Below are 24555 nucleotides of genomic sequence, written 5' to 3'. Positions count from 1 at the left end.
AAAAAAATAGAGAAAAAAGCGAGCAAATCTTTTCTTTAATCTGAAATTTTCTCCTCGAAGCGTTTCTTCGAAGATTATATGGGCGCGGATAAAGATACGGAGGAATTTTTTAGACCGTTCCTCGAATTTTGTGCACACGCCCTGCGCAAAACCTGCGAGCCACGCCGAAGTATAACACGCCCTTCGCTCGAAGAAACCGGCCCACGATCCTGTTTATTACCCCCACCGCGCTCGCCCATGTTTATGATACTTTAATCGCTATTGACAAGCAGAACGAAACTTCGAAAACTTCTTCGGCCGCTGATTAACATTGCGAGTCTATCCATAAATAATCGAAGGGCATCCGCTGCCCGAGTAATTGCTACGAACCATTATTACGACATTAACGATCATCTTTTTTCTTCTACGTTCATAATTCGTTTATAATTAAAACTTTGTTCGTAAAGCATCGAATATTGATCGACGCTCAATTTTTAAAACTCAAAGGTTTTATCCAGATTCGAGAAGGAAATGCCATCATCCTGGAAAAATCCCTCAAAACTCCTCCAAATAAAAACAAATTCAATTTTCTTTAATCCTAGATTCGCAAGAAAAAAATCTTCGTATTCGAAGATCGAAAGAATCTTCGAGCACTTCAAACTTCCATTTTGAAATCTTTTCTCGCATCGTCTTGGAAAAATGCAAGCGCAACCCTTAACCTTCCCTAAATGAAGACAGATGCATCCTGGAACCCGCCTCAAAATGTCACATCCTCTTCCATTCTCTCTAAAACTCCGCCTCGCCATACATTTCGCCATAGACAACCGAACAGGTTTCCAAGATTCTACGTCAAGGTAGGCAACCAGTACAAAGGTTGAATAAATCAGAAAGAGAGCGGATGCGCGGCAGCGTAGCCGCGGAAACACTTGTTCGTTGGAAACGAGTGGAAAGAGAGACAATGGGGTCCCGCTTTCACCGATTGCAATCCAGTATCGAGGAGAGGAGGGAGGGAAGGGAGGGAGAGATAGAGAGAGAGAGAGAGAGAGCGTGGTGGCCGCGTTATGGGCAGCAGTCGTTAGTTAACGCCATAAATGGGAACCGGGTATGCGAAAGTTCATGATGTACGTTGTTACGTCAATTACGCGGTTTAGCTACGTAGAACGCGGGGCAACGCGGGCTTCCATCACGTAACATTGAAACGCGGCCGGACGTTTCGACGTCTTTTACGCCGCAAGAGGTGCACCCAGGAATCTAAATTAACCCGGCCATTCAGAGGCCGCTTCGCAGGGCCCCTCCACGCAACACGCTTAATATACTTTATTCTCTATCGTCCATTGTGATTGTGAGTTACGCTCGGATTGATACTTTCTTTCTTTCTTTCTTTCTTTTCTTCCTTCTTCTTCTTTTCGTTTGTTCTTGCTTTTGCGGTTGAACGAAGAATCGTTCGGTAGCTCTTAGATTCGAGGTACCATTTTTTTTTTTTAGAAACTCAACAATAATTTGTAGTAATTTTTTAACGAAGATATGAAGAAGTAATTTAAAAATTTAAACGATTTGATGAATTTCTTACGGATTGATACTTTCTTTCTTTCTTTCTTTCTTTCGTTTGTTCTTGCACAACAATAATTTGTAGTAATATTTTTAAGATATAGAAGAATCGGACACAAAGAAGTAAAAGATTTAAGATTTGATGAATTTTTTACGGATTGATACTTTCTTTCTTTCTTTCTTTCTTTCTTTCTTTCTTTCTTTCGTTTGTTTTTACACAACAATAATTTAGTAATTTTTTAACGAAAAAACAAAGAAGTAAGAAATTTAAGTGATATGATGAATTTTTTACGGATTGATACTTTCTTTCTTTCTTTCTTTCGTTTATTCTTGCACAACAATAATTTGTAGTAATATTTTTAAAATATAGAAGAATCAGAGACGAAGGAGTAAGAGATTTAAGCGATTTGAATTTTTTACGGATTGATACTTTCTTTCTTTCTTTCTTTCTTTCTTTCGTTTGTTCTTGCACAACAATAATTTGTAGTAATATTTTTAAGATATAGAAGAATCAAAGACGAAGGAGTAAGAAATTTAAGCGATTTGATGAATTTTTTACGGATTGATTCTTTTTTTCTTTCGTTTGTTTTTACACAACAATAATTTATAGTAATTTTTTAACGAAGAGGAGATGAAGGAGTAAGAAATTTAAGGGATTTGATGAATTTTTTTTACGGATTGATTCTTTCTTTCTTTCTTTCTTTCTTTCTTTCTTTCTTTCTTTCGTTTGTTCTTGCACAACAATAATTTGTAGTAATATTTTTAAGATATAGAAGAATCGGAGACAAAGAAGTAAGAGATTTAAGCGATTTGAATTTTTTACGGATTGATACTTTCTTTCTTTCTTTCTTTCTTTCTTTCTTTCTTTCTTTCTTTCTTTCTTTCTTTCTTTCTTTCCTTTTTTTGTTTGTTCTTACACAACAATAATTTGTAGTAATTTTTTAACGAAGGAGATGAAGAGATTTAAGCGATATGATGAATTTTTTACGGATTGATTCTTTCGTTTGTTCTTGTTTTTGCGGTTGAAGAAAGAATCATTCCGTAGCTCTTAGATTTGAGGTACCATTTTTTTTTAAAAACACAACAATAATTTGTAATAATATTTTTAAGATATAGAAGGATCGGAGAGGAAGAAAGATAAGAAATTTAAGCGATTTGATGAATCAGCGAGGATGAAAATAATTCTTCTGGCCGACAAAGTGGTTGGATGCGCACGAACTTTTACGTAGCGGTTTATGTATGAAAATGAATATGTTTTGTACAGTACGTGTACCACGTTCACAGAATATACGTTCTCCCACGCACGATCGACGAGTATCCGGAGGAGTATTTAATGTATTCACCCCTCTTTTCTAGAAGAGTCAGCCGAGGCATGCTAATTGCCTTTTGGACAATAGTGGGATACCATGTTGGCATGCGATTCTCGGTTGGCCATGTTCTACCTTACATAGGGAATAATTTCGTTCGATTTCAACTGGCTGCCAGACTCTTTCTCTATTTTATTATTTTATTTATCTCGTTTATTATTCGAGTTTGAATGAAAATACAAAAATCAATATTCAAACGCTTCATATACGTGATATATATTTCTTTCTTTCTCGTGGAATTCAAATGGAAAAAAGAAAAGTCGATAATTAAATTTTGTTTGCAACACAAAATTTCAAAATATCATTACAAGTTGCACGAAATCTACGAAACGTATGCAACGTATGGCGAAGCATTGCCATTTAACTCGAGCTTCATACGGAACAATGGGCAACTAGGTCTTGCGAGGAAAATTCAAACGAATATTTAAAGACAGAATGGAAAGTAAATGAAGAAACACTACGCGCGCGCACTTTTACTTTCATTCCTCGTTTTAATACTCTTTTCAATCCCCTCTTATCAAGATACTTTACCACGTTCTTAAGATAGGTTTTAAGGTAAATATTTCGACGATAAACAATACGGACGGTTTCTCAATTTCTCCAATCCTTATCGAGTTTCCCCATTTTACTACGTCTATAAAGCAAAAGCTACGATAAAGCGGCTCCATACACTGCACGCTCCTCTTCCACACACGTCGCGTTGTAAAATCTACAATGCAACGAGGCAGAAACCTGAAAGGTATCCCAACCTAACCGTTAACCGCTTCTCCTTAATCAGCATCCCGGTGTACACGAAACACCGGGAAACGGTGTACGAGACAGTGTTGCAACACGGACCCATACCGAGCGAAATTCGAAGGACAACACGGTTGGCATTCGCGAACGAAACCGGCCACCCGCCTTTATCGTCCAAATAAAGGCCAGAGAGTAATCCCAAACTCCTCTCGACTCCGAAACGTTACGAGCGCCTGCCGTAAAACGTTGAAACAGGGGGAGAAAGTTGGTTGGAACGACAACGCAACATTTGTCTAACTAACAAGCTACACCGCGAGGCGGGAACTGTTAAATCATCCTCTCGGTGTATCGGTGTATTTACCGAAGGATAAAACGTCCGGCTCTTTTGAATTTATTGCAACCCCTTGATTTATCTTGCATCCGCGCGTGGAATCAAAAAAAAAAAATAAGAAAACGACGACGAAGAAGAAGAAGAAGAAGAAAAGGAGGAGAGAGGGAGGATATATTCTCCGTTTTCGCGCGGATCTCACCTTCGTGTTTATCGTCGATCGAAAACTCTGGCTGCGTGTCCGCCATATGCAAAATCGTTTTCTCCACGACGCGCACTCGCGGAGAAACCGCCCCGAGGAGTCGAACACCCTCGAAACACACGCCGGGCTCGATAATTGCCGCGTGTCCGCCGTCTTCATATCGTAGGTTTCATTAAAGCCTCGTGATGCTGTTCGACCAGAGAATTTATGGCGAAGCTTGGAAACCAGTGGTATCTCATACGGCTCGAGTTCCCTTTCGGTGTAATAGAAAGAGAGAGAGAGAGAAAGAAACAATGGATCTAATAAGTGAGATAGATTTTGTTCTTTTTCCTCTTCGTTTTTGTTTTTTTGTGTGTGTATTATTTTTGAGTTTCGTAAATGTATGGAAAGGGGGATGTAGAAAGAGATATATACGAGTAATTGAAACGTGGAATAAGATTTAGGGATATGGTTTAGGTTTGATGATGCGTTTCGATGATATTTCGTTTGTTTTTTTGAATCGAGATAATCTTTTTGGTATTCTGACGAAGGTTTTTCTTTTTGTCGATTACAGAAGGATGATATCATTAGATATACGCAAGATCTATCATATTTTTGTTCTTTGGATACTTTGGATAAATTGGATAACTTTGCATAAAAATAGGAAATAAAATTATGAATTTTTTTTTTTAATAGACGATAATTGTTTATACGAACGGTAATAGAATATATTTAACGCGTCATGCTAGTTTTATCGAATGCATATAGCTCGATTGGCAAAAATAATAAAATTGTGACGCTCGTAGGGGATATTTTGAATTTTATAAAAATTTCACATTTTTTTGGTTCTACGGAAAGAGGAGTGTTGGAAAACGAATATGCGTTGCAAAATGCGAACAATTAGGAAGGATTTATGGGTTTTAAACGCGTTTGAAAGTTGAATAGTACGAGGGGTTTTCATCTTTGGGGTAACCACCCCTAGATGACCGTGTGGCCTAACGGATAAGGCGTCGGACTTCGGATCCGAAGATTGCAGGTTCGAATCCTGTCACGGTCGAGAATTATTTTTTTTTCCTTTTTTTTCTTTTTCCACGAGAAAATTTTCTTCCAACCATCGTCGTAGAAATCATTCGTTCGAACTGAAATCAACAGAATTTTATTTATGCAAAAATACACCGCCTCCTGCATTTTTCATTTCTCGAATAATTATTATACTTACGAATATTTATTTAAACGTAAAACAAATGATAAATTTACAACGAATCGTCGAATCGATTATCGTTTATTTTCATTGATTTTTCCCACGTTCCGATCGATAATTGAATCTCGTGTCGCGCTATTTGAATCGTCGCTCTTGATAATATTTTGAATACTTATTTCATTAGAGCAAAGTGTAGTCGTGTTATCTATCTGGGACACACTCCGTTTCGATACTCCGATTATAATAAGCTCGTGAGAAATTAGAAATTAAGTTACCGCGATAAGGAGGATATTTCCATATTGCTTAACAGACTCGTTGCTCTAAAACGAGTGAAATTCGAGTAAACCAAAAAATAAAATCTAATCCAGTATAAAAAATTAGTGAAAAAAAGTTGAATTTTATCCTTATTTTATCCTTAAATCGACCTACGAATTCGCCTAAAAATATTATTCACGTACCATTAAAAGTCTTAACTGAAGGTAATACAATTGTATCGATCAATATCGAGCGTTTGAAGAGAAGAAATGAAAAAAAAAATCATAGAACGAAGACGATATAAGAAATTGGAAGCGTGAATGTTATCCGTCTATGGGTCGCGGAGGAGAGGATCGTGGACGGGCGACAAAGCGAATGGGCAATTACCAGGCGTAATTACGTTCATTACACGTGGAAACGGGATTCGCGCTTAGGTAGCGGGTCGTGTACGGTTGGTAAAGGTTGCGGGAACACTCTATAATTCACCGCGCATACCCCATCGACCTGCGATACCGTCGTCGGTTAATTTGTTGCTTTCGACGATCGCCAGCAGCCGAGAAAATAAAATTATCCGCGTTAAGTGGGAAGGCGGTTCGATCCACGTGCGTGACAAAGAGAGAGAGGGAGGGGAGGGGGAGGAGGAACGGACAAAGGGGAGGAAGGAATGAATTGGAATATAAAAGTGGAAGGGGATGGCTTAACCGGATGTCGGCGAATGAATGGAATAATAACGAATGTTAAAAAAAAGGAAAGGAAAGGAAAAATACTTGATCGAAGAAACCAGCGATTAAATTTTGATTAGAAATTTGATCCGGAAAGATTCGAGAGGATAATTGTGACGAAGGAGAGAAAAGTTCGATTGGAAGAAAGAAGGAAATAAGGAGAGCGAGAAAAGTGGTTTATATTTGAATTTTCGCGGGATAATTTTTCGCGAGGGAAAGCAAATCTTCGGCGATTCCGTGTCGCGTGTTTGCAATTCGTGAGAATTCGTTTCCTCTGGACTGGTGCCCCGTGCACGGAGAATCAATTACCATGCCCGTGCATGTAAATAATCAAGGAGGGAACACCTTCGATACGAAAGTTAAGTACGCGTTACGCCTACACAGCATTGATTTATGCTACGTAATCCCTTCTATTTCTCTGCTCGATCTATCTTCTCGAAACGGATGTGTGCTCTTCTCTCGCCGTGCACGTACGACTTCCGGTCATAGGTTAACTAGCGTCTCGCCTCCTCTACCCGTCTTATTCTTATTCCCTTTCCTTGCCCCCTACCTCTTTTCCTCTGCTTCGTTTCTTCGGAAGCAAAACAAGAGAAGCTTATTTCTTCTCTTTCTTTCTTTCTTTCTCTTTTGTTATTTACCATCGATATTAATGTAAAAAAGAAAAGTGAAACGAACTTAAAATTCGCGTTATCAGATTGCGTTTATATGGAGGGAATGATCGATTGACAGATGGAGGATTTATATTTTTCTCTTATTTTCCAGAGTATTTAAGCGATTCGATCGGCCGATCTGTTGGATCGCTTAAATCATTCAGCGTCGAAGAATTACTTCTACGGAGAGATCGCTTCATCTCGGCTCGTGTGTTCACTTTGTTCGATACAGAGGAGGATCGTAGTTGGAAAGGCCACGATTACCGATTGATTTACTATGTAAAACTTTCTTTTCTTTCTTTTTTTTCCTCTCTCTCTCTCTCTCTCCCTAGCTTGTCTCGTATCGTAGATTAGAACAATCTGTTAGAACGTTGTCCCATCCGTGACAGTCGATATATTACTGGCGTTCAACGATTAATAACTCACCGGTTAACAACATTATCCACTCGCGTTTCTATGCTCCCTTAGAAACCGACTCGTTTCTCCCTTTGCATATATCCTCGTTTCGAATCAACATCTCGAATCCACGAATCTATATACACTACTCTTTCCTCGCTTCGAATGTTATTAATCCTTCTTTTCTTATCTTTGTCGATTAAAACAACCAAGTTCGAATAAACTTGGTATGAAGATGAAAGAAAAGTAAATTTTTCGTATCCATTCTCCTTCCTCTACGATCTACGATCACGATATCGAAGATTTATAGCCTTCCAATATCCAATTCCATCATCTTTCTCCTCGATCCTTTCCCACCAACCTGCATCGATCCCACACGGAATACCATACGCACGTTTCCCCGATATTTTCTGAATATTGCAACAGCAACGGGGAGAAAAAAGGAGGGATACAGCTGAGTGGTGAACCGTTTTCAATACCGCGAACAGGCCGGAGGCGGTTTCCGGAAAATGGAAAAATCGCTGGAAGCCGCATGAACGAGGAAGTGCCATGCCACGGTTGGAAGAAACGCGGACGTGAGACGAACGCGAGATGGCGAGATGTGGGAGTGAGAGTGAGCCGATCCTCCTTCTCCCTTCCGATCATGGAAAAAGTCAAGAAGGGAGCTCGCCTTCGAGACTTTCTCATCCCTGCGACGGGACACCCTCCTCGACAAAGCGATTTACTTCCTGTGCTTCGTGTCTTGGAATGGAACGCACTGTTTCGTCGATCTTTACGATTATGCGAGTCGAGAGGAATTTTTTTTAATATAGTTTGAATTTGAAACTGTTTTTAAAATTTGGAGAGGAATTTTAATTTCGATGTTAAATAATCTGACGATGGAGATCGTATCTCGTAATGGACGGAACGACACCACGTTTCTTCTTTAGAATTTTTAGTAATTACTGTTTTATTTTATATTATTGAACGTGAGATTAATAGATTATTTTTTTAGTATTTTCTGTATGTGAATTAGTTTTAGGTTTATCATTATTAGTTAGAATAAATTATGAACTTGGACATCAGAAATTATAGATTTAATTTATTAATTAATAATACCACGTGTTAAGAAGAATTTTTTATAAATTCGAGGAAACTGTTTTTTTTGAAGTGAATTTGGCACTCGATGGAGATTATTTGTATCTCAATAGTGACACGATGGACTATCGATCGATAATAGAATCGATAGTGAGCATGGAATTAAGAAGAATATAAATTAGAGGACTATTGAAAAACTATTGTAAAGTGAATTTATAATAACCAAGAAGAATTTTTCAATGATAAATTGTAAAGAAAACTGGTCTAAATTAAATTCCAAGGAGAGGTTTTAATTTCGCGCAAATATTATGCTGGATATCCATTATTACAGATGCGCATAAATAAGATTTGTAACGATGAAGATGGTATCTCTTGTCCGTATGCGTACGGTACAAGGTGATAACGGATCAAAACTTGTCGGATCTTCGTATCGAACGTTAAGGAATCCGGATTAATCGGCGGGAGGAATGCGTGATTCTATCTTGAATTGGTTCCCGAGGTTTCTTAGCGGTTTTTACGCCGTCCTCCGATAACTGTAACGCGACCGTGCGTCGCCCGAAGAAAGAAACGGAGGACTTAATAAATACGTTTCATCAGGGATGGAGCGTAAGAAGTGACAGGGAACGATAAACTCCTGCTAGATTCGAGAGATTTTCTCGAGAATAGAACGAAATTATTATTACATTATACAGGAATTTTCAATTTTCGAAGAAATTGGGAGAAATTTAATAACTCTTCGAATTCAATCAAATAAATTTAGAGCATATACATTCGATGAAATATTATTCGTACAAAGAGTATATAAAAATTGGCCAGAAGAAATCGTATAAATTGGCAATTTGAACGGCCGCAGCTTCTCCCATCCCACTTTCACTCAACTCGTGCGCCGAGGCAAACGCGAAACGAGCGTTGATCCATTCATTAAATCTTGCGGCTCGAACGTTAAACCTGTTCTCGATAACCCCGATATCCTGTTGAACCCGTTAATGAATAACATTTCCGCGTGTACGCGTTATAATTGCCATTATCGTAGCGCGCGCGTCGATTCCAAACAAGACGGATAATCCGAAAAGCCGGATCATATAGAATTTCTTCTTCGAGCAACTCAACAGTGGTTGAAGAAAGCAGGAAACATTCCTGCCGATGGATTCTATCTTTGATAATCAGATATAATTGGAATGCCTCGTTTCTTACAACTAGTTTCCAAGTGAAATTAAGTGGACGTGCTCCGCCTTCCGTTATTTTTCTACCGCGTTCGAAATATTTTATAATCGTTCAAGATCGCTTTTCTCTCTTTTTTTTTTTTCAGGAAATATAACTTTTACGTTGGAATATTATTATCACTTGCTTTTCCCTAGCAAGAGGAAATATAATTGATTTTTCAACGTTTCTCCTACGAATTTTCGGGACGAGAAGAAATAGAAAATTCGCAAATTCAAAATGATGGACGCAACGACTCGAATCTGCTTTTATATCCCAGCACGGCCCAGAGTCGGTGGCCGAGTTTCTCATCCGACTAACTGTAACCAACATAGAAACGAGCAAGGACGTTGTCCCTAAGCAACGTTGGAGAAGTGATGGAGCGCGTCTACCGGATCATTTGCTCTAATGCACCCGAGACGAGCAACTCCTCTCATTATCCGGACGAGGAACATTTAGCTGAAACACCCATCCGCAACCTCTTCGTCCTTGCCACAAATTATAATCATCTGGACGGATTACTGCCTCCTTTCCTTCTTCTTCTTCTTTTTCTTCTACGTTATTTTGCATCTCGATTATCGAGTGAGATATTTGGTGTCACGTGGAGAAAATATATATATATATATATTTGTTTTATCGAGAGGAAGGAAACTATGGGTTCGCTTTTTGTAAAAAAGGGTTGATTAAGAGGAGACGACGAATAATAACGCGGTGAGGTGAATGATAAGGAAACGGGAAGCCCTCGAGCGATTGTTGACTCGAGAGGATTTCTAATTGCTTTTTCGAGGAAGTAATATCGGTATACGGACAGAGGTTGATTTGATTTTCGTTCGGATGGATAAATCGATGGTGTTACATTTTTCATCGATTGTATAAACGGTTGGTTGGAAGAAAGAATATCCTCAGGGTAGATAATGTTTGATAACGGTGGTTGCGAATCGATTTTCGTCTTTCGTTTTTCGCCACTTTCTCGCGATTATACACTTTCGAGAATCTTTATAGTACTTCTTTTGCGTGTCCTCGTGAACGTAATTTTGAGATATAAAGTTGAGATACACGTTTTATTTATGTAGATGAATAATTTCTATGTATGATTATTAATAAACGATTATTATTCTATCTTGAATCGAATCGAAAAGTCTTGAAGGCTTAATAAAAAGATTGATAAAATATCACGATTTTTATTCCTTTTTTAATAATAGATCGCATAAAGGAAAATAAATATTGCTCGATTCTCTTCTCGATCAACGCCAGTAACATCGCCTTGAGTGCCATACGATTCGATTCAATCACAAATCAGCTCGATTTAATGATTCTCAGAATCGGAAACTCGGAAAAAGATTCGTTCATCAAAGATGACGAACAAACCGAAGGGAGGAAGTAAAAATAACAAATCGAAATGAGTACAAAACGAGAGCCGATATCTAGGGGTGACTAGATGATAGGCCCAGTTTGAGAAAATAGATGATTTTCGTATCCCGCGGTCTTAAATACCGACTATAATAATACGAGCCGCCGGCACAAGATTAATGGCTGCTAATAAAACGCATACACACGTACGAAGCTCCCTTCCCTTGCTTCCTGCGTTTCTGTAAGAAGAAATTTTGCGGAATTTCCTCGATATCTGCATTTCAATAAATTATCGATATCTTTTTAAAATAAAAATTAGCGATTAAAAAGAAAACGCGCGTCTTTCCGACATTCCAATCGTTCCAAAGTAATTCCGCCAAGGAATTTCAATCCTTTTTTTTTTTTTTTTTCTATGAAAATCTCATTAATACCCTCCTTCTTCTCCTAAAATGAAGTAAGATAAAATAAAATTAAACAACAACGGGAATTAAGAGCCACCACAGCTCCATATACACATATATATATACAAAAGATACGAGATCTAAACTGTCCATTAATATCGCGCCTGCGCAAAAGAGGCAAAATGGCGGTAGCTCGGAAAAGCTGAAATTAAATTTCGCGCCACTACGTCCGCTAATGAGTTCCTGATGCAGCTAGCATACATCACTGTCTTCGCTGGCGATTAATACCTCGCCTTGCACGCGTGTTCGCGTGTGCAAATAACGATAAGAATTGCTGGAAAAAAGAGAGAGATAGAAACGAGCTGATGATCTCGAATGAGCTTTGAATTTGGAGCGGCTTCTTTTTTCAAATTTTATTTCATCCGTTTGCGCATCGAACGTGAGGAACGCTCGTTTCACGTTAATTAACGTTCACGAGCCTTCATTACGATCATCTTGATACTTTTAATCAGGGCTTCGATCTATCACGGCGGAGATCTCCAAGATTCTTAACACCCTTGCAATTATTATTCTATTAGAACGGAATAGCATTATTCCCGATTATCCATCAATTATGCCGCCGTACATTTTCCAACCTTGAGCGTGCGCATCAAAATGGATAAACTTGTTGAAAAAAAAATCGACGAACGTGTTTCAGATTGTTAATAAAACATCGTGAATCCAAAAGCGAAACATGCATGGAGAATAAAAATATCTATAAAAAATATGTATAATATAAGTATATATAATATATGTATAATATATAAAAATATGTATATAATAATAAAAATAATATTAACTATAAGTTAAATTTTTAGATGAAGCGAGATGTGAAAGAAGCCTTTTCTTCTGAATAAATTTCGATCGATATTCTCACACACACACATATATATACATGTACTCGTACGTTTATCCGAACCTGTGGAATCGGCTCTCTCTCCTTTTACATCCTGCTCGCTCTCGGATCTGTTGGAAATCGATCCTTTCGATCGAGAGAAAAAGCAATTGGTCCGAGATACCTTCCTGGAAAGATTGCCGGCGCAAAATGTAGCAAGTCGTGACCAAGGAGATGTTGGCCGAGAGAGATCCCCCGTAAGGGGGATCGGGCCACGAGTTCTTCTTGGAACTCATGATTTCGTTTCCCCGGGTCAACGGGTCACGCTTATAATTGCTTATTAAAACGAGCCAGTGTCCGGTTAACGAGGTCGATACCTGGAAATATACTTCGCCTTCCGAATAACTAATCCGAAAAAACCCTCCGCAGACTCTTGGAAAAATCATAGAATATTTCTTCTTGCTTAAGACGAATAATTAAATATTTTCGATAATCGATAATCGGATGTTTCGTTCTGCTTAAGACGAATAAAATAATTAAATATTTTCGATAATCGATAATCGGATGTTTCGTCCTGCTTAAGACGAACAAAATAATTAAATATTTTCGATAATCGATAATCGGATGTTTCGTCCTGCTTAAGACGAATAATTAAATATTTTCGATAATCGGATGTTTCGTCCTGCTTAAGACGAATAAAATAATTAAATATTTTCGATAATCGGATGTTTCGTCCTGCTTAAGACGAATAAAATAATTAAATATTTTCGATAATCGATAATCGGATGTTTCGTCCTGCTTAAGACGAATAAAATAATTAAATATTTTCGATAATCGATAATCGAAACGATGTTACAAGTGGATCGAAATTAACAGGTGACGATCGGTTGATAAATCGAAATTACACGAGAGGAGAGGTTGGATTGAAAATTATCGATTATTCGCTTTTCGATACATTTAGACCGTAAAAACTCGAATTACAAGCGGAATTTATCGGTTGTATATACTTTGCCCCGGTTGGGGCGGACTCCAGTCGCGATATTTGCGCAACGATCTGTGTTAAAGGTAATATATAAGATAATAAGCGGGGGTCAGCAGCCGGTGTTTATAAATTGGGCGAGATACGAAGGATGAATAATTTTACGAGCTCGGCCCATCTAGCCGAGTCCACTCCTTTCTTATTTACGTGCAAATTAACGCGCGGGATGCATCGTGGATAAAAAAATAATTTGAAAAGAAAGAAAGAGATTTATCGCGCGTGTCGCGCGTTTTTCACCGCCGAATTTATGATTCCCGCGTCGAAGAGGAGAGGATCGCGTGACAAGCGTGGAAACATGAATCGGGTGAAAGCGAATCTCTATTTTTTTCTTTCTCTCTTGTCTACTGTTTGAACCTTAACTGTCGAAAGATTCGTTTAATATTAGCTACTATCAGAATTATTATAAAAGCAACGAGATCATTGTAGAATAAAGTACAAAGAAAACATTTTTAAAAAATTTACTAAAAAAAATATAAGAAGAGAAAGGGGAAAGAATCGCTTGACGGTCTCGTTAGAAATACTCTGTTAATCAATTATTCACGCCGGTGAATTGGTCCACGGGGCGTGTCGCAACGCTAGATGCAATTAACGATGGATCGTTGTAAAAATGAACCGACGTATTTCTATCAGAAGTTTCGAGAACTCGAGGCGTTAATTAAGCTATACGAGATCCGAGCGCAATTTCGTTATCCTAATACCTGTGTTTCACCGCGTATAAGTATACCTACGACTCGTTTCCGTGTTCGAAAGGTTCGTTTCGTTCGACACGAGGAGGAGGAGGATCGATGGAAAGAAAAAAAACTCATTGTGCCGTCTTGGTGCAGAAACACGATGATGCAACGCGATCTATCTAATTACGTTCGCGTGAGTATTTAGTAAATTAAATTTTACAGGCGCGTTACGTACTTCTTGAATAATAATCGGTCGGATGATGAGCGGTTGCGGCGTCTCGTCGAATGAACTTTGGAACCGGAACCGGTTCGTGATTGAATATCGATACACGCTTTCTAAGTAAAACCTAACGCGAAATATTTGTATTTCTTTTCTACGAGATACAAATTGACGTCTTAATAGAGGGATAAAGGATTGAGTTAAATTTCCTCGGGATGAATTAAAATTGGATGAGGTAAAAATCCTCCAATCTTAATAAGAGATTGATAAATTTCGTGGTATTTAAGGAATCATATTGCTTAAATCTAAAAGACGAGCAACAAGACGTTGCGCGATGGGAGAAGAGAAACCACGTCGAAAGGATGAAATTAAACTTTTCTGAACGTAAATATAGATACATAAATTTCACAAAAATTACGAAACTATACAAACATATATATGTATACATGGAAATCATAAATGTCAATTAGAAAAATTCGTCTCGACTCTCAACGTGTTCATTGCTGAAACTCCGTTTCCAAACAACTGTTGGAAACACCATGTCATATCTCGACATCAGTTTCGCGCGATTCTTATCGCAGCGTACGCGTGTAAAGCGTAATTAATCAAACGATTAATCTCGTTCGGTCGAAGGACAAGAAAGCCTCGGTTAAGAAATGTCGCGCCGCTCTTTTACTTCCCCCTCTCCTCGTTCCAATTTCGACACGTGTATACGTAGCCATCGTATTTATCGACCAGACATTCGTCGCCATCCAAATCGATCACGATTTTCGATCGCCTCGATCGCTTTCGAACATTTCATTTGAAAAAGGAGAGCGATTTCAAGCGAGATCTTGTAACGTTTCAGACGAGGATGAGATGGATGGATTAAAAAGAAAGGGAAAGATAAATTTCGTCAAATTCTCGTCAAACACGGAGATCAGATCCCTCGTTAAGGAAGCTATCCATGGAGGATTTAACTTGGGGAGAGGATAGAGCTAGTTATCCGGGTTACATCGAACTGGAACAAGCGAGAGACCCTCGAAGCGGTGCGTGACGGTTAAACGATAAATCAGGCCGTGTTTATCGGGAAGTTGGTGGCGGTAATATATTGCAGCAAGGAAAAGTCGAGCAGGGGCGGTTCCTCGGTCTAGGAAATTTCTCTATCCGCGGTAAATAATCTCGGCTCGTAGAGACAGATTGCTCGAGTTGGTTAAAAAATAAAGGCTAACTCGACATGTTAACAACTTATTAATACGTCGAACTGGAAGATTAATCGTTCCCTGAACGCTTTATTTACATTTCATTATCTTGGACTTTTTTTTCTTTTTTTAATTAAGCTAGATAAATTGGACGAAGAAATATGTTCGTAGACAAGATTTGAATCGGGCAAAGAACGTACGAATTCGAGAGTAAAATTGGCGAAGAAAGTGAAGTCTTTTTTTTTAAGAATAATTTAAGAAGGGGATAAAATAGAGTTCGCGCGAGGGGGGAGGCCTTTTTTAAAAAGTCGTGATTGCTGTAACACGAGGCAAGCAGTGTACGCCCAGCCATCTCGATGAAACGACCTTTTAAAGAAAAGAGCGCGAGAATCGTAATAAATCCCGAGTAAATCTATTCGACACGCGACACGAACCACTATTACTGCAACCGTTCTCACGCGTTATACTAGACACGCTAACCATAACACGTTCTCCATGGAGCGTTACACGCTCGAGACGCGAATCGAACGTGGACCCGATTGCCCAACTGTCAAAGTTGCGCTTTAACCGCAATGAACAAGTGCCCCACCACTCCCCCCCCCCTTTCGTCAAATCACCGCATACGAAGCGGAGAAACCGATTAAACCTTTCGTCTTATTCGCTCCCTGTTTCCAAAGAAAGGAGAAGAAGAAAAGAATCAACTTCTTATAAACGATAGAATAATTTTGAGTTTTCTTAGAAGAGAAAAAGAACCAATTTCGACTCTTATGGAACAATAAGAATAATTTAGAATTTTTTTAGAAGAGGAAAAGAACCAACTTGGACTCTTATAGATGGTAAAATAATTTTGAGTTTTCTTAGAAGAGAAAAAGAACCAATTTCGACTCTTATAGATAGTAGAATAATTTTGAATTTTCTTAGAAGAGAAAAAGAACCAACTTCCACTCTTATGGAACAATAAGAATAATTTCGAATTTTCTTAGAAAAGGAAAAGAACTTCGATTCTTATAAACGAGTAGAATAATTTTGAGTTTTCTTAGAAGAGAAAAAGAACCAACTTCCACTCTTATGGAACAATAAGAATGATTTTGAATTTTCTTAGAAGAGGAAAAGATTCTTCGATTCTTATAAACGATAGAATAATTTTGAGTTTTATTAGAAGAGAAAAAGAACCAATTTCGACTTTTATAAACGATAAAATAATTTTGAGTATTCTTAGAAGAGGAAAAGAATCAACTTCGACTCTTATGGAACAATAAAAATAATTTTGAGTTTTTTTAGAAAAGAAAAGAGAACCAACTTCCACTCTTATGAAATGATAAGAATAATTTTAAATTTTCTTAGAAGAGGAAAAGAACTTCGATTCTTATAAACGATAGAATAATTTTGAGTTTTATTAGAAGAGAAAAAGAACCAATTTCGACTTTTATAAACGATAAAATAATTTTGAGTATTCTTGGAAGAGGAAAAGAATCAACTTCGACTCTTATGGAACAATAAAAATAATTTTGAGTTTTTTTAGAAAAGAAAAGAGAACCAACTTCCACTCTTATGAAATGATAAGAATAATTTTAAATTTTCTTAGAAGAGGAAAAGAACTTCGATTCTTATAAACGATAGAATAATTTTGAGTTTTCTTAGAAGAGAAAAGGAACCAATTTCGACTTTTATAAACGATAGAATAATTTTGAGTTTTCTTAAAAGAAAAAAAGAATCAATTTTGATTCTTATAAACGATAGAATAATCTTGAATTTTCTTAGAAGCCTTTGAACACGATTTTTAAGAGCGCAGATAAATTATCGATCGTTCCATGTTCTATTAGTCAATCTTGATTAATTGCCTACTATCCACAATTGCATTGATCAACAACGAACATGATTCGATGCTTTTCTATACAAATTATTTTTTCTTGTTATCTTGCAACTCATCGATCCCTCCAAGATACATTTAATCATTACAAATAACTGAAAAAATAAATACTATTCTTATACTCATTCACACTCAAATTACCGAAACACATTCAATTTTCCTTGTCACACGCGTTAAAAACGAGATAAATCGATTGCATTTCTCAAAACTGCATTGTGCTCGCCCGTTCTACAAGATTCCAAGAATTTTTTCACGTAGAAACAAACGAAACAAATTTTTCTCTCCCCTAGGTTGTATCACCTAGAAGATACTACAACTTTCGCAAAACGCGACGCATTCCTGGATTAAAATTTCCAATGCTCCCTTGTCTCGCGAGGCAACGAACATCGCGTTATACGTGTTGGAAACGTGGCAAGAAATCGATCGAACGACGTAAGACTCTCCTGTCCTCGAATCGGGATAAATAAATAAAAGATCGCGCTCTTTATCTCCGCGATAAGTGATCCATTATTGCAATGTGGTCCCAAGGGTCGCGTGGTTAAAGTTTTGCTTCGTTTGGGCATCGTGAGGGATTGACAGTTTAGCGAGAAGAAGTAGTTTGGATTAATTAATTTGTTGCGTTGTGAAATGAAGTGAGTGGCAGAGGATGGAGAAAAAAGGATAAATTGGTAGATGTTTTTCAGCTTCTCCAGAGAAGGTTAAGAAAGTTTAAATGTGAATTTTATTACAAAAGATGCGATTGAGATAATGTGACGTCAAAAGTTTAGCGAGAAGAAGATAGTTGAATTAATTAATTTGTTGCGTTGTAAAATGGAGTGAGTGGCAGAGGATGGAGAAAAAAGGATAAATTGGTAGATGTTTTTCAGCTTCTCCAGAGAAGGTTGAGAAAATTTAAATGTGAATTTTATTCAGGAAGAAATGTGATAATGTGACGTCAAAGGATTAATTGGAATTTTTGAAAAGCAAGATGATGGACATTGAAAACTTTTAAATTTTATCTTAAAGAAATACAACGTAAATTTCTTTTGGAACAATTTACATACATATATACGGATTATTCGAAAGTTGCTCGAGCGTGCATTACGGAGAGCCTGTTCAAACGAAACAGGTTGCTACAGAGACGAATATCAAAAGATAACATATGAGTTTTCTGGAATGTTGGATTATATTAGCAGGTGTTGGAAAAATTCTAAAAGTTGAATAAATTTATTAGGCAAAGCTGTGGTAAATACGATAATTCTTGAGATCTCGAAACAGATCTTTTCGTAAATCGTATTATTTTTCTCTTTTTTTTTTCCGTTGTAAATTATCCAGGGAAATTGAGACGTAAATCGTGGACGGGATATTGGGATTAAGAATAATCCAACTTGGTGAGTTACGCGCAACAGTCTCTCAGTGGGAAACCCAACAAGTTGATCTTCTACATCTTGCTTCCACTAGATCCTTTTACACGATCTATGCACGATTAATTACAACCGTCCATCATCGATCATTTTTTGATAAATAAATTGAAGATATTAATATTTCTTTTTCCAATGTTTTAACAACAAAGTAGAATAATAAAATAATGAAAATTATACTCGATAACAAATATTTTCTTTATATATTATTCTTCAAGAAGAGAAGAGAGTATCTTTCGAGTATCGTGCTAAACAGGTTCGCAATCTGAATACGTTTCTTCTCGAGCATTATGCACGCTAATCTTCTGTCGCTTCACCAACGAATCCTTAATGGAATGTCGTTTACGTGTCAAGCGTTCCGCTTCGAAACCCTTTACATGAAATTTAACCGAAATTAAATTATTAAGAAAATTCCTTCGGAACAATTACGCGATAAAATAATTCTTTTAAATAATCAATTCAAACACTGAAGAATAAAGAAACAATTTTTCTATTTATTACACGTTCTTGAACGAGAAGAATTTAATTTACAGGAAGAAACATTGGATCGAACCGAGGTTCGTAATCGACGAGATATCGTTACATTCCAAACGAGAGAGAGAAAAAGAAAACACGACTCGCTGTTATTACGTTTCCCCTTTGCCTGGCCGATTTCGCCGCGTCTCATAATGTCGCCGCGTCGGAAGTGAAACACGAGCACGTCGGGGACGAGACGTCCGCCTGTTATCCGCGGTTGATGAGATCGCGGCGTGAGACGAGCCGGGGATAAACCGGTGGTGTCGTCGCGTCGCTGGAAAACGTGCGAAACGGTGACCAACCCGATTGCCGTTCGAGCCGGTTCCGCCCGTTTAAGGGAACTCGCGCGATCCTATCGCGGCAAAAATGATAATGGGCCGTGGCGCGCGGTTGACAAACTGCCCGCTTGTCCTACGAACCGGCGGAATGTTGAAAAATTTTCGCGAGAATGGTTGCTCGTTAAATGGAGAGGGAAAAAAAAGAAAAAGAAGAAAGGAGTAAATGGAATCGGAAGGAGTGCGCGCTTTCGTAGACAAATTTGGGATTATTTTTCCAATGAATTGCATCGAGTTATTTCCTTTCTTTGTTTATTGGTTAAGTGAAAGAAAGGAGTGAACGAATCGGAAGAAGTGCACGGTTTGGTGGACAAATTTGAGATTAAAGTGTCGAGAAGAAGATTTATTTCCTTTCTTTATTTATTGCTCGTTCAATGGAATCGAAAGAGATGGGCACAAATTTGGGATTACAGTTTGTAAATAGTTACAAGTTTTGGTATTCTTGATGAATATGCGCGTCGAGGGAAAGATTTGTGTTTATTTTTCCAATGAGTTTTGCATCGAGTTATTTCCTTTCTTCATTTATTAGTTAAATGAAAAAGAAAGGAGTGAATGAATCGAAAGAAGTGCAGTGGTTTGGTGGACAAATTTGGGATTAAGGGAAGATTTATTTCCTTTCTTTATTTATTGCTCGTTAAATGAAAGAAAAAAGTCAATGAATCGAAGGAGGTGAGCACAAATTTGGTAGACAAATTTGGGATTACAGTTTGTAAGTAGTTACAAGTTTTGGTATGTATAGTTTCTTGATGAATATGTGCGACGAGAGAAAGATTTGTGTTTACTTTTCCAATGAGTTTTGTATCGAATTATTTTCTTTATTTATTAGTTAAATGAAAAAAAGGAGTAAAATCGGAAGAAGTGCACGGAAGATAAATTTGGGATCAAAGCGTCGAAAGGAAGATTTATTTCCTTTCTTCATTTATCGGTTCTTCGTTAAATAGAAAAAAAAAGAACAAATTGGAAGGAGTAGACAAATTTAGGATTAAAGTTCGATTACAATTTATAAGCAGTTACAAGTTTTGGTATTTTTGATGAATATGCGAAGGAAAGATTTGTGTTTATTGGTTAAGTGAAAAAAAAGAAGTAAATGAATCGGAAGACAAATTTGGGATTAAAACATCGAGAGGAAGATTTATTTCCTTTCTTTATTTATCGGTTACTCGTTAAGTGGAAAAAAGGAACAAATTTGGGATTAAAGTTCGATTACAGTTTGTAAGCAGTTACAAATTTTAATATTCTTGATGAATATGCACGTCAAGGGAAAGGAGTGAATGAAGCGAAAGAAGTGCAGTGGTTTGGTGAACAAATTTGGGATTAAGGCGTCGAGAGAAAGATTTATTTCCTTTCTTTATTTATCAGTTGCTCGTTAAGTGAAAAAAAAAGGAGCAAATTTGAGATTAATTTGTAAGCAGTTGCTACACAAGTTTGGTATTCGATCATCGAACGAGTACACACATGGAGGAAGAAAAATTCACGTTCATTTTCAATGAATTGCATCGCATTCCTTTTATAATTCACTGGCACTTTACTTTTATCCAAATAAAACGCGCGAATAGCGATTTCACAAGAATTGAAATGTCAAAAGAACGACGTTCATCGTATCGACGTTCTCCTCGCCATTCGCAATTTCACGTCCCATCCTAGGCGCGATTTCGAGGCTGAACGAATCGTTCTTCCTCTTTCTTCCATCCAACGATCGGCAAAAATTAATTCTCGAAAGTGTCCAACGCGTTATTAATTACCTCCCCTCCCAAAAGAGAAAGGTCGCCGATTGGTATTTCCCTCTCGCGTTTTATCCGCTCCTCGATCCAGAAGAAAAAAAAAAAAAAACAAAAAAACAAAATTCAAATTCCATTTTCTACGCATTTCTCGATTAACAATCATCTGATTCGAGACTTTTTTTTTTTTTAAGCTTGTTACATCAGGTAATTAAGCTTCCTCGCTTCGGAAGAGAACCGTAAGGAAAACCGTAATTATCCCCTCGAAACTCATTTTCTTACCGGTTTTAACGATCCACCTTTTCGACGAGGCCGGTCGCATTATGCTCGCAGTTGATGCAAAACGGGAAGAACCGTTTAAGGGGAGGGGATTCCTGCATTCGAGGATTATTAAAGCGTCGTTAAACCACGATTGAAATAAAAGCTTCCTTCATTCTCGATATTTTCCTCGAACGGCGGCACGATGGAAGGAACAATGTGTCGAGACGATTGGTTTGAATATAGAGAAGAAAGGTTTATCGTTAAGATAAACAAAGGTGCGTAACTCGTTGGACGATATTTATTTTTTTTTTTTTACTTCCCTTTCTCTGTTCGAGGCCGAAAACGAAGAAACCGCAAATCGAATCTGTGGAAAGGAACTGTGGTAATCAATTCCATTCACCTGGATGAAAGAGATAAAATAGAGATGGATAAGAAGAAGGGGAGGATCTTTCAGCTTTCTGTTTGACAACTTCCCGTTACGCTAAAATCGATTATCAGAACAATTTGCAACGATGAAACAACTCGTTGGAAAAAGAAGAAAAAAGTAAAAAAGCAACGCCGATCGAGCAGATCTCCATTACTTTTTTCATAAATTCGATATCTCGAAGAAGAAATACGATGGATGCGCTCATCCTACGTGGAAAAAAAAATCAAACGAAACTTTCGCCATTCTTTTAAAAGTTACGAAAGATTTTCTATTTCGCGTAACGTGTGAATTTTTTGCAACGAAAGAGGAATTTTTTTATTTCATCACCGATTTACGATCGTTTCTTTTTCTTTTTTTTTTCCTTTCACGTGTATTTCTTTGATATTCGACGCATGGGTCTCGAATGGGTTAAAGGGGAGGGAGGATTTTTATCGCTTCTTTATTTCTCTTCCTCGAACATTACAGCTAGAATATCCTTCAATTTTAATGAAAGTTTAAAGTTCGTTAAGAGAATGAATAGCAATTATATTTACGGTGTGTTTAATTTCTCTTCGAGAAAGAAGCTTGTTTTAAGGATGTCGTTAATGTTGAGGAATCGCGAGGGAAATACTTTACACGTCGTAAAAATACGAGGAAGTTGCGTCGAATGTGCGATAAGAAGGCTTTATGCAAAATCTAATTTTTACTGCCGCTAACCGGGGAAATAGAGATTTTAAAGATTTTATTCCGTTCTCAAACTTTAACTATCGCCATCAAAACAGGCAATTCCTCGAGATACCTTGCTACCCAACTTTTACTTTTCGCTATTTTTACTTTCCATTCTCGTCTTTCGCATACTTTTCCACGTGAAAAGAAAAAAAATTACCACATCCAAAGGAAAAAACTCGAAGGAATACTGTAATTGTTGAAGATGTGAAAATCGAGACGAATATTCTTCCCTCGATTTCCTCCATTTATAATCCCTTTCACTGAGCAATAAATAATGTCTCATGCTCGAGTTATTGATTTACTTCTCGTCAACGTAGCTCGTAAAATTTATTCCTCCTCGAGATTTGGAACTCGTTACTCTCGTCTCGAGAACACCCGTCTCAGGAGAGTCGATTCTCGTGTGTGAGAGAAAGGTGGACACCTGTACCTCGCAACGAAACGAGAAGAAAAAAAGGGTAGGAAAGGAATCAAGACGTTTAATTAACAACTTTTTGCGTCTCTCGGATCGTTAACGCGAGTAGCCTCGTCTCGAACGGTTTCTAACGATGAGGAGTATTTAATATTCGATAAGTCGCTTCGACAATTTATATATTTATTAAAGAATAATTGAAAATAATTGTGCAACGATCGAAGTTACGTAGATACGAGAAGTTAATCAAGCATAATAAGCTACGAATAAAATTATTTGAATAAATAACTTGAAGCAACTTTACTAGAGACTTTTTTATTTTTAGTTATCTTTTCAATTAATGCAATTGCAATTCATATAATAGATAGAAAAATGAAATGTTTGATTCATTAATTCGATCATTCTTCTTTGATGTCAATTAGATATCGAATTTTTGAAAAAATTCTTCATTTACGCAGATCGAATTGAAGAAATAGTGCAGCATTTCTCTCGAATCTTTTTAATTCGACCCAAATATATAAAAATATATACGAAACGTAGTGTAAATATTTCAATTTATAAAAACTTTCATTCGTTGGAACGGATTCGAGGCGAGGAATGATTATAAAAGGAGAAAGTTACATTCTCGTTACAAAGGAGGAGGGAGAAGCGCTTGGCCGAGTCGGTCGGTTTGCCTTGTCGAAGGGACGAACGCGGGAAGAATAAACGAGGATTAACGCCATCTATATACTACCGGTTCGATCTTCAATTACGACTGTACTCGAGCGAACGTCCACGCTTTTTTCACGCGTCCCTGTTCAATCGTTGCTCGTCGACGCGATGCACAATGATGCACGGATATGGGTCGCTCCGTACAAACACTCGATCGATCTCTCTTGCAGACTGAATATAAAATAAGCGAAATACAAGCATCGAGATAATTTTCAACGACGATTACGATTTCTAAAATTTTTCTCTCTTTTTTACGATTATAAGTAAGATAGAAGTCTCTTTACGAAGATACATAAAATACGTGTTTCTCTCACATTCTCTAATGTGAATGTCCCTTAAATTCGAAGAAAATGCCGCGTAAAATTGTCTCGTATTGATTAATTTTTGTGAAGAAGATTTACAAATCAATTTGGATCAATCGATTCCAAACGTATATAGGCGAACAACCACTCCTCTTCGATATCGAAACGATTATCCGGCTTCCATTCTCGTTTTTTTTTTTTTGGAAGCTGGAAAGATTCTCGGAAGGCGCGTGTCATCCGGGCCCCTTATCAGTTGGCTCAGAGGCTGCAACGTCGGACGGCCGCCGATATCCTCCGGAGGACGTTGCATAAAAGCAGAAGAGAGGAAGGGGAGGAGGGCCGTGTTTACGGAGTGGGAGAAGCGCACCAGTCAAACTGGTATCATTGTTCGCGTACGAGCAACGCATAGGAGACCGATGGAACGTTGAAAGGAAGAAGATTCTTGGGTAGGTAAAAAGAGAGATTTTTTCTCCCCTTCTTCTCTCCTTTTTTCCTTTGGAAAATTTTCAATTATCTCTCTCTC

The 24555-nt window shown here is 37.6% G+C and overlaps 1 protein-coding gene and 1 non-coding gene across 11 annotated transcripts in view; one reads left to right on the top strand and one right to left on the bottom strand.

Moving 5' to 3' along the window:
• LOC408390 (ankyrin repeat domain-containing protein 6) overlaps positions 1-24555 on the bottom strand; it is a 121853-nt gene that overhangs the window by 52874 nt on the left and 44424 nt on the right. The gene's annotated exons all lie outside the window — the stretch shown is intronic.
• Positions 5123-5195, top strand: TRNAR-UCG. Its single transcript has one exon. It is a non-coding gene; the product is annotated as a tRNA-Arg (tRNA).

This window comes from Apis mellifera, linkage group LG12 (assembly GCF_003254395.2).
Source record: "Apis mellifera strain DH4 linkage group LG12, Amel_HAv3.1, whole genome shotgun sequence".
In the NCBI taxonomy this organism is placed as follows: Eukaryota; Metazoa; Arthropoda; class Insecta; order Hymenoptera; family Apidae; genus Apis; species Apis mellifera.
This window is presented reverse-complemented; position numbering and strand designations above follow the sequence as displayed.